The 17,198-nt window shown below is 45.8% G+C and overlaps 1 protein-coding gene across 2 annotated transcripts in view; it reads right to left on the reverse strand.

Moving 5' to 3' along the window:
* The window catches only part of LOC144823915 (malignant fibrous histiocytoma-amplified sequence 1 homolog), a 235,088-nt gene that overhangs the window by 86,232 nt on the left and 131,658 nt on the right, over positions 1 to 17,198 (reverse strand). The window lies entirely within an intron of this gene.

The raw sequence follows: 17,198 nt of genomic DNA on the forward strand, positions 1-17,198 counted from the left end.
CCTACTCGACCTGTCATCAGCTTTTGACACTGTCAAACATGACTACCTGCTGAACCTCCTGAAACACAGAATGGGTTTGTCTGGAAGTGTATTTAACTAGTTCGCCTCTTTCCTCCAAAATAGATCCCAAAGATTTAAGGTCAACCAATCCTTGTCCATCCCCTCGTCTGTCACTCTGGGAGTTCCACAAGACTCCTCCCTCTCTCCCACCCTATTCAACCTTTTCATGGAACCGCTCACTGATCTTCTCAGCCTCTCCAAGATACACTTCCACATGTATGCTGACGACACCCAAATTTATATCAAAATTCACTCTCTAGAAGACATCAAATCACTCAACATCATACTACAAAAAACCCAAATTTGGCTGGCCGAAAACCACTTGAAACTTAACTCCCTCAAAACGGAATTCCTTGCAATCGCTCCCCCTAACAAAACTCACATACAAGCGCTCATAGTCGACTCAGCAAAATCTCTAGGGGTAACGCTGGACAGTAACCTTAAGATGCAGAAACACATCAGCGCCTCAACAAAGGGAGCCAACTTCCATCTAAAAACCCTGCAAAACCTGAAACCCTATCTGCCCGCCTTCGATTTCAAACAAGCAATTCAAGCCGTAGTTATCCCCCGCTTGGAATATGGAGCAGTAACCTTATGTGGACTCCCTAGGTCATCGACAGCCCCGCTAAGAGTCACAATCAACTCAGCTGCGAGACTCATCAGAGGTTCCAAGAGAAAGGGCCACGTATCCCCAGACCTGAAAGCCCTCAACTGGCTACCGTTTGAAGCCAGAATTCATTTAAAAATCGCTTGTAGGACACACAAGGCCCTCTACCACAACGCCCCACAATACCTAGCACAGACACTGGTGCTCTCAGCATGCAGCAGAGCTTCCAGGAGTGCGAAGACTCTTCTCCTACAACCTCAACGATTTGCCAAGCAAAAAACGCATAACCAGTCCTTCTCTGGTATGGCTCTGAGTATATGGAACGCTTTGCCCAGTGAAACTAGAATGAACCCTTCCTCTGCCTACTTCAAAAGAGAAGTGAAAGCTATCCTCATGGCTCTATGTCTATTCAATACACTGTATTACTTGCTTTTCTTCGCTCATATTCGTCCTTCTGTTTATCTTTGTTGTTTTGCGCTAACTTAGCATTGTCTTCTCTTGATCTAGATGTATGTATAACTTACCTATTTCGTGGTATACCATATTGTAATATATCATATTTGTATTCTACTTGTCTTGTAAAGCGCTCTGTTACTCGCAAGACTCTTGTTCGCGCTATATAAAACCTTCAAAATAAAAAAATAAATACATTCTAACATGGAGCTACTTATGTTTAGGTTTATGTTCTGGATGCAAGTGGGTCTCATTAATGAACAGACTCTTTCTTGTGTTTGTAAGGTCCCCGTGCCACGTGCCCTGCAAAACTCATACAGATCTTCCAGCATATTCAGTAAGACTATTTCTTTAGCTTTAGAAACCCCTTTAGAAACCCCTTAAGTTAAAATGCTAGGATGTGATATCCAACAAGAATATCTTAGCATATAACACTCATCTAAATGACCAACCTACCATTCTAGCAACAATATTCCCCTATCCATTAATGAATATGATCTTGTCTGTTGTATCTCAGAAATGAACACTGTACATACCACAAATCCTGAGGTTGTATCCCAGAAAGAACCCTGTATATACAACAAATCCTCGGGGCATCACGACCAAAAAGGAATTGTCAAAACTCAATTCCCATAACTTGATTAAGGGTCCCAGGTAGGCGGTTTTGTTGTCACTACTGGAGAACACTCGAGGGCTAGTGTGTTTCCTACTGCCATGCACATGCCATATTAAAAGCCACTGTTCTTTATTTCACATTGGCTCTACATGATGAAGGGGAACAGAAAGCTAGCAGAATGTCAAATAGGAGAGCTTGAGGTGTGCCTTTATGGGAGGGAGGCCAACCAACTTACCTCCAGGATGGACTGACCGCATGACTCCCAGGTGCCTATTTGATCACCTCAGCTGGCGCAGAGCTTTGTATTTCCATGCCCAAGCCCCTTCAGAAGCTCACCTCTCTATTTTTCACACAGACGTTTCTTGCTGAATGGAGAGAATGTGGAGAGAGTTGCAAGAGGTGGTGCCTGTGTTGAAGGTGCTTTTACCCATCCATTGCCTGGATTGGGCACCTGCCACCTTACCCCTGCTCACTGCCGGAATCATGTTTTGAATCTCGCTAAGTGAGCTGCGGATGGGCCAGCAAGCAGAGCTATTCAACCCCTCTAACATCGATGCAATCATCAAACGCATCACATCATCATTTTTAAGGATCCCATTAGTGCTATTCTCAGCTAGCCACTGTTCCTGTAACTGCTTCCAGCAACATAAAAAAGAAATGCACTAATTTACTTGAAAAAACGTTGGCCACTTTGCTGTCTTGTAGTGTAGTTCCTATATTCCCAATAGGCTCCGCGCATTGGAATAATATGTCCTATAGATGTGACGTAGGACTTGTGTCTACTAGGTCTCTATCGAATATATTAAACTTAATTGTGAGTGCCAGCTAGCTCAGAGGTCACTAGAAACTTTCTCGAATTCACAAGAAGGGATTTAGTTTCTGACAACCGCATAAACATGACAACTTTGTTTCCACAAGATAAAACGTATCTTCAGAGTCGTGGAAACAATAGATAGATATTTTACTCATTAGCCATTCGTGCATGCTTCGTTTCACCAGAGGTGCAGAGAAATAGAGAGACGGGCGTTTTCAATAAAAGTATTTATTGAACACTCTTTTTTCTCATGCAGAAGATCGCAATACTGGCTGTAAAGTATAATGCGTACAGCAAGAAGAGTATTATAAAATAATACTGTAAAAGCATGGTATGGTTTCTAAGCCATAAAATACATACATAAATGAATAAAGACTAAAAGTACTCAACTGGTGCTTCTAAAATATGCCTACCCCGATGTACCTAACCTAAATCTAGTACGAGGGAAGAAGTAAGTGTGGTGTAGCATAAGTTTAAAATTCTTTTGCCAAGAATCTATCCAAGATTTCTCTTAGGGTCTAATCAGCTCAGTACCTTGGTTTAGAATGAAGGGGGTCAGTCTCAGGACTCGATTTCCTAACACCCCGCAAGGGGAGCTTGGAAACACTGGAGCTGGATTTCTTGGCAGGAGAAAAGACAGCGTCTCTCTCAGTGCGTCTGCTGGAGGGTCGGCTTCCTTCGGCACTTGCTGTAGCAAGATGCATCGGGCAAGTAGATAGTCGAACTGCTCCAAACCACCGTGTGTTTGCTTGGGCAAGTGTGGGCATATTTATACCTTAAAGGTGCCGAGTTCGACATAAAGGTGAACATAATAGCGTCATCAAAGAGTCTCAGTTCTTTGAAAACTCCATGAGTTCTTGGACAAATTATTATTCAAGCAAGGGGAAGTCCCTAACTGCTGAAGCCGAGTTTTCCAAGAAATTGTTGTGGATTTTCGGAACTAGTGGAAGTAGCCATGCCGTATTTGGACTGCATGAGCTATGTCTAAATATGGTTATGATTTCTATGCCAATATAAGGACATGGTGATTTATACCTATATAAGGGCATGAATCGGGAAAATTACACTAGGGACCTAAAATGCTATACAACAGTCTGACAAGGGTTGCATTGTTAGATATTCCTGCTTTGCTATAAATCAGCGACTTACTGAGCTGACACATCTATCCACCCTAAACAATGTGTTGACTCTAAATACTGAGGTATTACTCTCTCTGAATTGTTAACTATTCTGATCATAATGTATCAAAATAGAGGCTAATGATTTCATTATCAAATAATTTGGTAAATAGTACAATCTCCTAAATGTTGCTTAAAATTTGATTATGCTGTATTTGTTTCCTCACATTTTCCCTATAGGTAAGGGTTATGCTATGTTATGGTATGCTATGCTATGGTTAATTGTATAATGTACAACTCACCCAATGCTATGTTCTGCTATTTTATGCCTTGCTGTAGGTATTTGTATAGTGCACAACTCATCTAGGAGGGTTTTCTGGTGCTGAAGCAGGAGCTGTTTGGGACAAGCCAGGGTCGTCGCTAGGTGCTTCACCAGGTATTCAATTTCTTGGAGACTTCCAGGACCTGAGGAGGAGGCTTTGATGTGCAGGGGAAGAAGAAGGCACAGCTGCCAGATCTGGTTATGCGTATGTAGGGGTATGTGCGAGCATGAGCCGGAGTCTGGCTGAGCGGAGGTGGTGATTAGATTTTTAGAATTTTATGCGTTGTTGGTGTACTTGGGTCTAATGGTGTGTTAGGCTTTGTATGTGTGAGTGAGGATTTGAAAAGTACTTGTTTGTGGACTGGGAGTCAGTGGATCTCTTTGAGTTGAGTGGTGATGTGATTACGGGGAGAGATTCAGACTGTGTTTTGACAGTCTGGAGTATTCTGGTCAGTTGAATGTTAATTCCAGCATTGAGTATATTGCCGTAGTTCAGCTTGCTGGTGATGAGGGCTTGGGTGACAGTCCTGCAAGTGTTGGTGAGGAGCCATTTGAAGATCTTCTTGAGCATCTTCAGTCCATGGAAGCAGGAGATGGAGACTATATTTACTCAGCCAGTCATGGTCAGTTGGTTGTTGACTCCTATTGCAAGGTTTGCTGTGTGGGTTGCAGAAAGGGGTGTAGGTGTGAGTTTGGCAGGCCACTAGGTGGAGTCTCAGATCAATATAATGTGTCTCTGCTTAACATTACTACTTCCACTTGTCTGTGTTGAGGTAGTTGGTTTTCATCATTCCGTTGACTTCAGTAATGGAGGTGGAGAAATTTGTCGGGTGTTTGCCGTCTTGTCGGAGTGGGAGAGTACGAGCTGGGTGTCATCAGCATAGAATATGATGTTGATTCCAAGGGCTCAGATAAGGCTGGCAAGTAGGGTCATGTTGGCGTTGATAGGAGTGGGCTGAAGAGTCCCTGTGGATCTACGCATATGAGGGAGACTGCATCCAAGTTGAAGGGATCTAGGCTGACCGGCTGGGTGTAACTTGTCAAGAAGGAACAAATCCAGCAAAGTGCACAACCTTGGAGGCTCGCTTCCTGGCCATGAACAACTTGATGCTGTCCATGGTGGTCCTGAGGGAAGTCTCCATACTGTGGCTAGGACTAAATCCGGATTGAGTGGTGTTGAGGAGGTAATTGTCATTGAGGAGGGTGGCTAGGTGTTTGTTTATCAACTTTTCTGTTACTTTTGTAAGCTAGGGTAGCAGGGACAGCAGCTTACTTGAGGAGTGGGAGTACTGTGCGTGTTTTCAGGGATCAAGGTATGTGGTTGTGATGACTGAGTCATTCAAGATCCGAGTGAGGGCTGCAGTCATATTGTTCAGTCCATTGATGAAGACATGAAAGCGGGGTCCGAGAGTTCTCCGGTGTATGTGGACTGCGTGTTTGTTGCAGTTTACTGAGTGGTGATGGCGGGCCAGGTGGTCCGGAGTGTTGCAATGGTGAAAAGGCTTAGTAGTGGTTCAAAGTTTGCGTAGATGCTGGTGATCATGTTGCTGAAGAATAGGGATATCTGGATGCAGAGTTCCTGAGAAGGGGTTTCTCTGGAGGAGCTTGCTGCCAGAGAGGTGAAGTATTTCACTATCGCAAGGTATTCCTTGCCACTGTTGGTGCTGCGCACGATGTGGTCGGTGGGTGCGGAGCATTCGGTGCTCTGAATTGTTGATGGTAGTGTCTGAGGGTGGATTTGTAAGGTCTTTCTGACTTTGTCCCATCTACGTTAAAGTTCCTTGCAGTGATGTTTGGTGAGCCTGAGCTCTTCCATGTACCAGCGTGGTTGTAGTCTGGTTCTTGTGGCTTTGTTGGCTATGGGAATCTGCGCAGGCAGTGATCCAGGTGTTGACGTTGGAGATGGATTTGGGGAGGTTGGTGTTATTTTGAGGCCAGTAGGGGAGGAATTCGGAATACCAGGATGCTTCTGAGATCTTGTTGAATTCCTCTTGTGAAGATTTGGTGATGGTGTCTCTGTGGGGTGGGATTGGTATACTGAAGTTAATGAGTGTGTGGTCGGATCAGGTGATTGGTGTGGGCTTTTCTACTGTAATGTTGCTGAAGCTGATGAAGATGGGGTCCAGTAGGTGTCTGATGGCAAGTGTGGGGTCTTCTACTCATTTGGTGAGCCGAGGTTGGACAGATCCTCAAGGAGGTTGGTCGTGCTGAGATTGGTCAGGTCCTCTAGGTGATAGTTGCCGCTCACAAGCAGTGTGCTTGTGTGGATTTTGTGCTGCCATTCGTGAGGGGCTCACCGGGACTGCAAGGACTAGCAGCCCGGATCCAGCCACAGCTGCGGCCTCTTCCTGGCCGGACACGCCCCCCTGCCTCCTGCTCTTCACTGATCGCGGCCCCCGGTCGCGGGAGCCGCTCGCGAGCAGTGTGCTTGTGTGGATTTTGTGCTGCCATTCGTGAGGGGCTCACCTGGACTGCGAGGACCAGCAGCCCGGATCCAGCCACAGCTGCGGCCTCTTCCCGGCCGGACACGCCCCCCTGCCTCCTGCTCTTCACTGTTCGCGACCCCCGCTTCGCGGGCGCCGCTCGCAAGCAGTGTGCTTGTGTGGATTTTGCGTTGCCATTCGTGAGGGGCTCACCGGGACTGCGAGGACCAGCAGCCCGGATCCAGCCACAGCTGCGGCCACTTCCCGGCCGGACACGCCCCCCTGCCTCCTGCTCTTCACTACTCGCGGCCCCCGCTTCGCGGGAGCCGCTCGCAAGCAGTGTGCTTGTGTGGATTTTGTGCTGCCATTCGTGAGGGGCTCACCTGGACTGCGAGGACCAGCAGCCCGGATCCAGCCACAGCTGCGGCCTCTTCCCGGCCGCACACGCCCCCTGCCTCCTGCTCTTCACTGCTCGCGGCCCCCGCTTCGTGGGAGCCGTCGCAAGCAGTGTGCTTGTGTGGATTTTGTGCTGCCATTCGTGAGGGGCTCACCGGGACTGCGAGGACCAGCAGCTCGGATCCAGCCACAGCTGCGGCCTCTTCCCGGCCGGACACGCCCCCCTGCCTCCTGCTCTTCACTGCTCGCGGCCCCCGCTTCAAGGGGGCCGCTCGCAAGCAGTGTGCTTGTGTGGATTTTGTGCTGCCATTCGTGAGGGGCTCACCGGGACTGTGAGGACCAGCAGCCCGGATCCAGCCACAGCTGCGGCCCCTTCCCGGCTGGACACGCCCACCTCAGCAGCGGTGCGTCCATTGGGGCGTAGGGGCGTAGCCCCACTAAGCCTGGTGGACGCACCTGCTGCGGGCACAACGACGAGCTCCATACAATAATAAAAACGCTTTCAGCAGGGGTTCCGGCCGGGAAACACCCGCTTAAATAGGGAGTGCGCAGGGGGTGAGGCCGTGTTGGCTGGCTGGCTGGCTGCGGCATTTAAACTTAAATAAAGTAACGAGTTTGAGAGTCGGAGTTGGCGAGTTGCGCATTATGGGCAGCAACTTACCCGAGCATGCGCGTCAGCGTTATGTAGACGCTGGCCTGAGACAGACGCGGGGGGGGGGGGCGCGTTTAGCCGGCCCCGTAGTTTGGAAGGCGAGAGGGCGAGTGCTGTGTGTGCCCCCCAGGATTGGCTAGGGGCCCCCTAGCCAATCCTGGCGCTTATGCAGCGCCAGGATTGGCTGGTCAACCGCGGCAATCCATCATTGGATGCCGCGTGGGTGGCTCAGGCAGGCCGCTCAGCACTGTATCCGGCTGCTGGCCAATCACTGTGACTTCAGCATATGAAGCCATTCAGTGATTGGCCATGCGCGCCGCCGTTAGTGTAAGACTTAACAGTTTGTTCTGGAATAATCTTCCCTCTGCTGTGAGACACGTGACGAGACCAGTCGACCTACCTGAGGAAAGTTCTCCTCAGTTACCAGAAGTACTACCGACTGAATTTGCAGAGTATGAGGATGAGTTCTGCTTCCCTGACAGCGAGTTCTGAAAATGAGTCAATGAATCATTAACATTATTTTTCGTCCTTATTCACTTTTATTCCTGTGTGTCTGTCTTTCTTTGTTTAGCAAGTGCTTCATCACATTCACAACAAAACTGTAATCACCCAATCAAACAACAAGCCCATCAGCAGAACTGTCTTGATTTTGATGCCGCAGCATTCCTCAGGTTCACAACAGTTAGTTGACAAGAACTCAGTCCTGGTCGTCTATCCTCCTCCTCCAGACTCACCCTATCCATTTCCCGTAATGCTGATGCCTGGATTCTGCACAATGAAGAAACTTACGTTGACGAGTCCCCTAAAGAGGGACTGGAAGTAGTGAGTCCTCATTTAAATACATTTTGCTAAGTGTGACTTTTTTTCCCCGATTTGCTTTTTGGCTGTTTGGGGGGTGTCAAACTTGTTTGCGCTTGGGTTTACGGGTCTTGGCTGGGCCATTGCTGGCAAGGTCTATTAAGGGATGAAATTGGTTAGGCATTTACTTTGGAAAACATTTGGCCTATTACACGTGAACGTTTAGGCGTTATTATTGCTCACTTGCCTGTCTTAGGGGTGCTGTCTGTGGGGCTTCTAGGTTTTTGGGGTCTGTGAGCACCGCAGTGTGCTCAGTGTGCTGTATTTCTTTATTTGGGCACAGATTGCGTAGTTTTTGTTCTTCCTCTCACGTGGCTGCGCATTTTTTATTGGAGGCTGCTCCTACATGGCTGCAAATATGGGTCGTTCCTCGACCAACAAAGACTCAAAGGATGCTGGTACTTCGCTTAAGAGGCTTAAGGCATTGTCCCCTACGCCTGAGTCGGTTCAGTCAGATACTAACTCCACTCTGGACACAATATTAACGCGCCTTAATGAAGTGCATGATATTGCGCAGTCAACTAAAACTAATACGGATTTACTGCAAGTGGAGGTGTCTGCTATTAGATCTGACTTCAAAGCCCTCTCTCTTCGTGTATCTGCTACGGAATCACGAATCAGCTGTGCAGAGGATGGTATGCAGAAACAATCCAGATCCCTCAGCCACTTAGAGCGTTCAATGGCGGCATTGCGACGAGACCTCACTGAGCAGGAGGACCGTAACCGTAGATCTAACCTACGCATTTTTGGTCTGCCGGAAGATACAGAGAAATCATCTTCGTCTATGATTGACTTTTTATCTCATTGGCTTCCGGACACCTTACAAATCTCATTCCAGAGAGACTTTGAGATAGAAAGAGCACATCGTGTTCCAACGTTTCGACCTAAATCAGCAACCCAGCCAAGAGCAATAATTTTCAAGCCATTGCGACATCAACATACTGAACAGATTCTGTCTCATATGCGGAAAGCTAAACAGGTCGTCTGGGAAGGTCATCGAATTTCAATTTCTCAGGACTTTGCCAGAGATACGGTTATAAGAAGAAAGGGCTTCCTTAATCTTCGGAAACGTCTTTCTGAGATGAACATTCCCTTTTCGTTTTCTGGCCCGTCAAAGTTTCGCATTACTTACAAAGGTCGTTCTAGAATTTTCGATGAACCGGCCGACTTAGCTGCATTCCTGGACAACCAATTGGAGATAGAGATGGAGATTCAAAGAGCGACATCGCATGTTCCTGGTGCCTCGGGCACTTGAAATGTCTCCATGTGTTTTTCTTGGTGATGGTTTTCTATATGCCTGAGTTTTTTCCTCTCTCCTCTTGAGCTTCTATTTTGATCTTGACCTTCAACTCTGTTGCTGAAGTTTCTCTGTTCTCCTTGTGCTCGCAATGTCTTCTTTGAATGCCCCTCTTTCTTGGATTTAGGCCTTTATTGTTTTCCTTTTGTTCCTCTTTCAATTATTGCTCTCATGTATTTTTTCTATCAGTGCTCCGATCTTCTATTTTACTCCTCTCTCTCCCATTTTTCCTTTCTAGACTCTCTTTTCTTTCCTACTCGTGTTACTTATTCTATGTCTACACATCCGCTTCTCTTCTCTTTCTTCGGTCTACTGCCCTTGTTGTTTCTATTTCATCTCCATCTTCTTTTCCGGTCGGTTTTTTCTTTTCTTGATTCTTATCCATGCCTAATAGATACCTTGTTTTTTTTTTTTCTCTTTTCCTGATACGTGTCATTTTCTATCTTCTGGGCTTTTATTCTCCTGTTTTCTCCCTCTCTTCTCTTCGATGCTTTTCTATTCCGGCATTCTCAATTTCTGTTACCTACTGTTTAACTTTATACAGTTATAGCTTGTTCTTTAATTACATCTTTTTGTCTAGGATATACATGATTATCTGCATGCATTCATATATTGTTCATGCTTTATAACCTGGTTTTGTTTCTTTATCAGATTGTCTAGTATTATTACTTAGTGTAAATATTTCTCTTGCTATTGGTGTACTGCCTCATTAAGACTGTACTGTTTTCTTAAATACACTATGATACTTTATAATATTAATCTGATATTCGTTGATACTTTTGCTTTTTCCCAGCTCTCATTTACCTGTCATCAGCGTGGTATATTATTGGGGTTCTTGTTATTCATTCCTTCTTATCCTTGTACGGGTCCCTTGCTCGCCTTTCCACGTTCTCCCTAGTATGAATTTGGTCTTTTTTAGGCCTCCCCTCCTGCTTCTGCTTCTTCTCTCCTTTCTCTTTTTTCTTTTTTCTTCTTCTCTTTCTTTTTTTCTACTTCGGATTCCCCACATGGTTTCTCCTTCTTTGTTCCTTCTGTTATCTAGGTGGTTTTATGTCTCTGTGAGGTTGACTGTTTCACTGTTGTCCATGGCGTCTTTTCTCTATCTTTATGTATTTCCATGCCGGGTTTAAATGTTTTATCCCTTAATGTTAAGGGATTGAATCATCCGGTGAAGAGGTCGAAACTCTTAGATTATTGTAAATCTCTCTCTTCTGATCTGGTCCTTTTTCAGGAGACCAAGGTCACTGCCAGAGAGGCAGTATTTTTGAAGAAAGAGTGGGTTTCGGATGTTTGTTGTTCTGATGCCTTGGGCAAACGGAATGGGGTCATTACATTAATTTCAAAAAATTCTGGCTTGTCTATAATCTCTTCTGATCATGATTCTGAGGGTCGTTGGTTGCTATCTAAACTGTCGGATGGTCATCATGATCTCTATGTGATGAATATCTATGCTCCTAATGTTGACGATCCGAACTTTTGGAAATCGGTTACCAAAAAATTGAATGACACCCCGCATTCTGGCAATCTGATTGTTGGCGGAGATTTTAATTTACCAATGGATCCTCTTTTAGATAGGAATTCTGCATTTCAGTTTCGCCCCCCTAAATCCCACAAACAAATGCTTAACATGTGCTCCTTTACTCACCTTCAAGATATATGGCGCCTTCACAATCCCACTGGCAGTGACTTTTCTTTCTTTTCTTCGCCTCATTCTTCCTTTTCTCGTATTGATTATCTCCTTGTTCATTCTTCTCTTGTTTCATCTTCCTCCTCTCCGCTTATACATCCTATTTTGATTTCTGATAACGCGGCGGTTACTTTTACGTTATCATCCTTTGCCCCTAAATCACATGCTCGTTCCTGGAGATTGAATACCGAAATTTTGCATGATGTCTCCCAAGTTACTGAATTTTCTAAGGCTATAGACACTTTTTTCCATGAGAACGACGGCTCTGTTTCTTCCCCAATAGTCCTCTGGGATTCGTTTAAATGCACTTTCCGTGGTCAAGTTATTAATTGTATGTCAAAAAGGAATTCTGCTATTAAAAAGGAGCTCACAGATTTATCCTCTGAAATCAAAACTCTGGAAGCCACTTTTAGACTTTCTAAGGATTCGTCTTGTTTACAGCTAATAAAACAACTGAAATACAAATATAATACTATTGTTACTAAAAGAGCCCATATTGGTGTACAAGCGCAAAAATCCAAAAATGTATTGTTAAAAAATCGAGCTGGGAAAATTCTGGCTGCTACACTGAAATTCCAAGATTGCTCCTTTAAGTCCTCGCAAATTTCTTCTATTACTGACCATTCGGGATCTAAAAAATTCCAAACTGCTGAAATACTTGAAGTCTTTCGTGATTTTTATAACAAATTATATACTCCCTCTAATCAATCTTCTTTTGATCAGTGTCGGGATTTCTTACAATCGGTTCCGGTTCAGTCGGTCTTTGAGGATGATCGCATTTTATTAAATAGACCAATCTCCCCTGAGGAAATTGTTACCGCAATTAAAGCTACTCGTTCTGGTAAGGCCCCTGGCCCTGATGGTTATCCTATTTTATTTTATAAAACTTTTCTCCCGACACTTGTTCCCAAATTACAATCTGTGTTTGATTCTTTTCTTCAGGATGGGACTGTTTCTGGTACTGCTGCTGATGCAACTATAGTAGTGATCCCAAAAGAAGGGAAAGACCATTCGGATCCCAAAAATTTCCGTCCTATCTCTCTTCTTAACATGGAAGCTAAGATTTTTGCTAAAATCCTGGCCAAAAGATTGGAAGCCCTTATCCCTCATCTTGTTCATCCTTCTCAAACCGGTTTTGTAAAGGGTCGGCTTGCGAGGGACAATATACGCACCTTTTGTCATATTCTTGGTGCAGCTAAGCGATCTCGACTCCCTGCCGCGGCCTTGGCCCTTGACGCGGAAAAGGCCTTCGACAAGGTCTCTTGGCCGTTTCTTCGGGCGGTTTTATGCGCACACAACCTTGGTGACTCTTTCATTAACATGGTAATGTCCTTATATTCCCAACCTAGAGCTAACATTAGAGTTAATGGGGCTACATCGTCATTTTTTAATCTTCGTCAGGGCACTCGACAGGGTTGTCCTTTATCTCCTCTTTTATTTTTATTATCTATTGATCCTCTTCTTCGATTAATTGACTTACACCCAGATATTACAGGTTTTTCATTCGGATCTCACTGTATTAAAACTGCTGCTTACGCAGATGATGTGCTTATCTTTTCCGATAATATACCCCTGGCAATACCTGCTATTTCAGATACCATTTCCCTCTTCTCATCGGTTTCAGGTTATACCCCGAATAAAGATAAGACGGAAATGTTCCCTCTCAATGCCTACTGTTTCCCCTCTCATATGGGTTCTGCGGGCTTTAAGTGGCAGTCTACCCACCTGAAATACTTAGGGATTTACTTTTGTTCTACCCTTTCTGCCACTACTGCCTATAATGAATCCCAGACTCTCCTTAAAGTGCGTCGTCTTTTGGACACATGGTCTCCGAAACATATTTCCTGGTGGGGCCGTCTCCAGACTCTCAAAATGATGATCACCCCTATTATAAATTTTGTTTCCTCTATGCTTCCGGTTAAGTTGTCAGATTCCTTTTTTCGCGAAATTGATGTTTTGACATCTAAATTTCTATGGAATGACAAACGTGCTAGAATTGCATACAAATTTTTGCGCCGGCCTTGTGATATGGGTGGGTGCAATTTTCCTGACTGGGACAAATACCAAACTGCCTTTTTGGCCTCTCAAAGTGCCTTGTGGTTCTCTCCTCCATCTCCTCATGTTCCTTCTTGGCTGCTCATAGAACAGGACTTAGCATCTCCTTTGCCTCTTGCCTCTTTTTGCACCACATCTACTTTACATATCCTGTTTTCTCGTTCTATAATTTTAGATACAATTGCTGCGATCAGGAAAATAGATAAGAAAGTGGCAATTGCTTTACATAAAACTAGATGGACGTCTATTTGGCGGAATTCTAAATTTAAACTCGACCTTACTCCTGTCCACATGTCATACTGGGCAACTAAAGGGATCTCTCTTGTTAATCACCTTTATGGCGCTTCTGATGAGCCATTACCTTTTTCCACCTTGGCTACGAAGTACTCTTTAACAAATCTTGATTTTTATACTTTTCTTAAAATTAAAGTGGCTCTTGCTAAGGTACGTCTTCATCCTACCTCTTCTACTATTTCCCTTTTTCATATATGGACTAAATCTGGTCACGTTGCCTCCAAGATTTATACATTTTTATCATCTGCTTCAATACCCGCACAGACGGTTGCTCAACAAAAATGGTTACACCATTTTCCTCACGACATTACGGCTCATATTCCCTCAGATACTTGGCAATTGATTGGTAAACTCTCTCTTCGCAATAAAATCGCTCCATCTTTAATGCAGTCTAAATTTTTTTCTCTCAATCTCCTTCATTGGACGCCGGTGCGTCTACATTCGCTCAATCTCAAAGATGACAATTTATGTTGGAGTTGTGGTTTGCTGCCGGGCGATTTTCAACATATGTTTTTTGGTTGTTCCCTGCTTCAGCCTTTTTGGAACCTCATCCATAAACATCTCTCTCTTATCTTTGGTATTGAGTTCCAACTCTCTTTCCCTTTAATTTTATTGGGTCCACTGGCTGCCCTTATTCCTCTCCCCTTGGATCCCATGGAAGTACAATTGATGGATCTTCTTCTGACTGTTGCGGTGAAAATTATACTTATGGAGTGGAAATCCTTTTCTTCGATTTCCTATCATACATGGTGGGCGTGGGTCTCCTTTTTGGGCAGCGCTCACGTTTCGATTGACATGCTCATCTCTCTCCTTCTATCTCTAGTGGGGTTTGGAGAGCTTTGGATGATTATATGGATCTGTCATCACAAGGGTTGGTTGCTCAGTTTCCTTTTTGATTTGTCTGTCTCCTTGGTGTCCTATGTGTTTATATGATGGGGTACTCCTGTGGGAATCCTCCTTCTTCCTTCTTCTCTTTTCTTCCTCTATCCCTTTTCATCTTTCCTATTGCTCTTCCTTTCTTTCTTCTTTCTTCTCTTCTATTTCCTCCCCTGTCTCTATTTCGAAATTTGATAGTGATACTTTTGTTTATTGCTTTGCTGGTAACTTTTACCTAATCGGTTTCTGTTTTCTATAATACGTTACCTTTACTTTAGGGGCTCATTAGGATGGCGGACGGAAGAGCCACCGCGGCCCTGGAGTAGGCGGAAAAAGCCTTTTCCGTGTCCGCCTGCCGCGGATACTCCGTCCGCCATATCAGGATAGGAAAACGTGTCAAATTTCCGTCCGCGACGGAAAAGCACGCACCGCCGCCGAACTACACACGACCACGTGGCGGACGGAACACATCCGGAGGCCCCGCCGTACGTACTGACGTCTAAGACCGTCCCCCAAATCAAGATGGCGGAAAATACACATAAAACCGCAGCGGAAAAACAACCTGTCTGAACACGGCGGAATCCCCACAGCGAACATAGGTGACATAGCAGAGATACCCACCGCAAGCTGACCACCACCATGGACCCAGCGCTACACGCTTTCCCGATGCTCTTCGCGATCCACCACGTCCTAGTCATGGCCCACTATGGACGACGACGCAGGTAAGGCACAAACCATTGGCTGCCTGGAGGGGAATACCAGCAAGGGACGGGGGAGTGTCATGTTACCGAGCCCACTGATGAGAAGCAAATACGAATACACATTTGTAGTACGCAAGCAGGAATGACAACGACAGACCACGAGACTTGATAGACTACCTTTATTGTACAAAATAGGGGTATAATCACAGTGTATGCGTGAGCATGGGCAAAGTGGGCACCAGAGCAGCTACATCATTGGCAGTTAACGAGAGGGCAGAATGCAGTATCAGAGCATCAACAGGGCATTGTGGAGTACAGAGCAGGTACATCATTGGCAGTTAACGAGAGGGCAGAATGCAGTATCAGAGCATCAACAGGGCATTGTGCAGTACAGAGCAGGTACATCATTGGCAGTAAACGAGAGGGCAGAATGCAGTATCAGAACATCAACAGGGCATTGTGGAGTACAGAGCAGGTACATCATTGGCAGTTAACGAGAGGGCAGAATGCAGTATCAGAGCATCAACAGGGCATTGTGCAGTACAGAGCAGGTACATCATTGGCAGTAAACGAGAGGGCAGAATGCAGTATCAGAGCATCAACAGGGCATTGTGGAGTACAGAGCAGGTACATCATTGGCAGTTAACGAGAGGGCAGAATGCAGTATCAGAGCATCAACAGGGCATTGTGGAGTACAGAGCAGGTACATCATTGGCAGTAAACGAGAGGGCAGATTGCAGTATCAGAGCATCAACAGGGCATTGTGGAGTACAGAGCAGGTACATCATTGGCAGTTAACGAGAGGGCAGAATGCAGTATCAGAGCATCAACAGGGCATTGTGCAGTACAGAGCAGGTACATCATTGGCAGTAAACGAGAGGGCAGAATGCAGTATCAGAGCATCAACAGGGCATTGTGGAGTACAGAGCCGGTACATCATTGGCAGTTAACGAGAGGGCAGAATGCAGTATCAGAGCATCAACAGGGCATTGTGCAGTACAGAGCAGGTACATCATTGGCAGTAAACGAGAGGGCAGAATGCAGTATCAGAGCATCAACAGGGCATTGTGGAGTACAGAGCAGGTCCATCAGAGGCAGCACGTGAGAGGGGCAAAGTGCATCAACAGTCCATTGCACAGAACATGTCCATCAGAGGCAGCACGTGAGAGGGGCTAAGTGCATCAACAGTCCATTGCACAGAACATGTCCATCAGAGGCAGCACGTGAGAGGGGCAAAGTGCATCAACAGTCCATTGCACAGAACATGTCCATCAGAGGCAGCACGTGAGAGGGGCAAAGTGCATCAACAGTCCATTGCACAGAACATGTCCATGAGAGGCAGCACGTGAGAGGGGCTAAGTGCACCAACAGTCCATGGCAAGGCACAGGTCCATCATAGGCAGCACATGAGAGGGCATACAGCAGCATGTGAACAGCAACAGGGCAGTGTGGACACCAGAGCAGGTACATCAGAGGCAGTACATCACAGGGCATAGATCAGCATGAGAACAGCAACAGGGCAGTGTGGACACCAGAGCAGGTACATCAGAGGCAGTACATCACAGGGCATACAGCAGCATAAGAACAGCAACAGGGCAGTGTGGACACCAGAGCAGGTACATCAGAGGCAGTACATCACAGGGCATAGATCAGCATGAGAACAGCAACAGGGCAGTGTGGACACCAGAGCAGGTACATCAGAGGCAGTACATCACAGGGCATAGATCAGCATGAGAACAGCAACAGGGCAGTGTGGACACCAGAGCAGGTACATCAGAGGCAGTACATCACAGGTCATAGATCAGCATGAGAACAGCAACAGGGCAGTGTGGACACCAGAGCAGGTACATCAGAGGCAGTACATCACAGGGCATAGATCAGCATGAGAACAGCAACAGGGCAGTGTGGACACCAGAGCAGGTACATCAGAGGCAGTACATCACAGGGCATACAGCAGTATCTGAGGCAC

The sequence above is a fragment of the Lissotriton helveticus genome, chromosome 3_1 (assembly GCF_964261635.1).
Source record: "Lissotriton helveticus chromosome 3_1, aLisHel1.1, whole genome shotgun sequence".
NCBI lineage: Eukaryota > Metazoa > Chordata > Amphibia > Caudata > Salamandridae > Lissotriton > Lissotriton helveticus.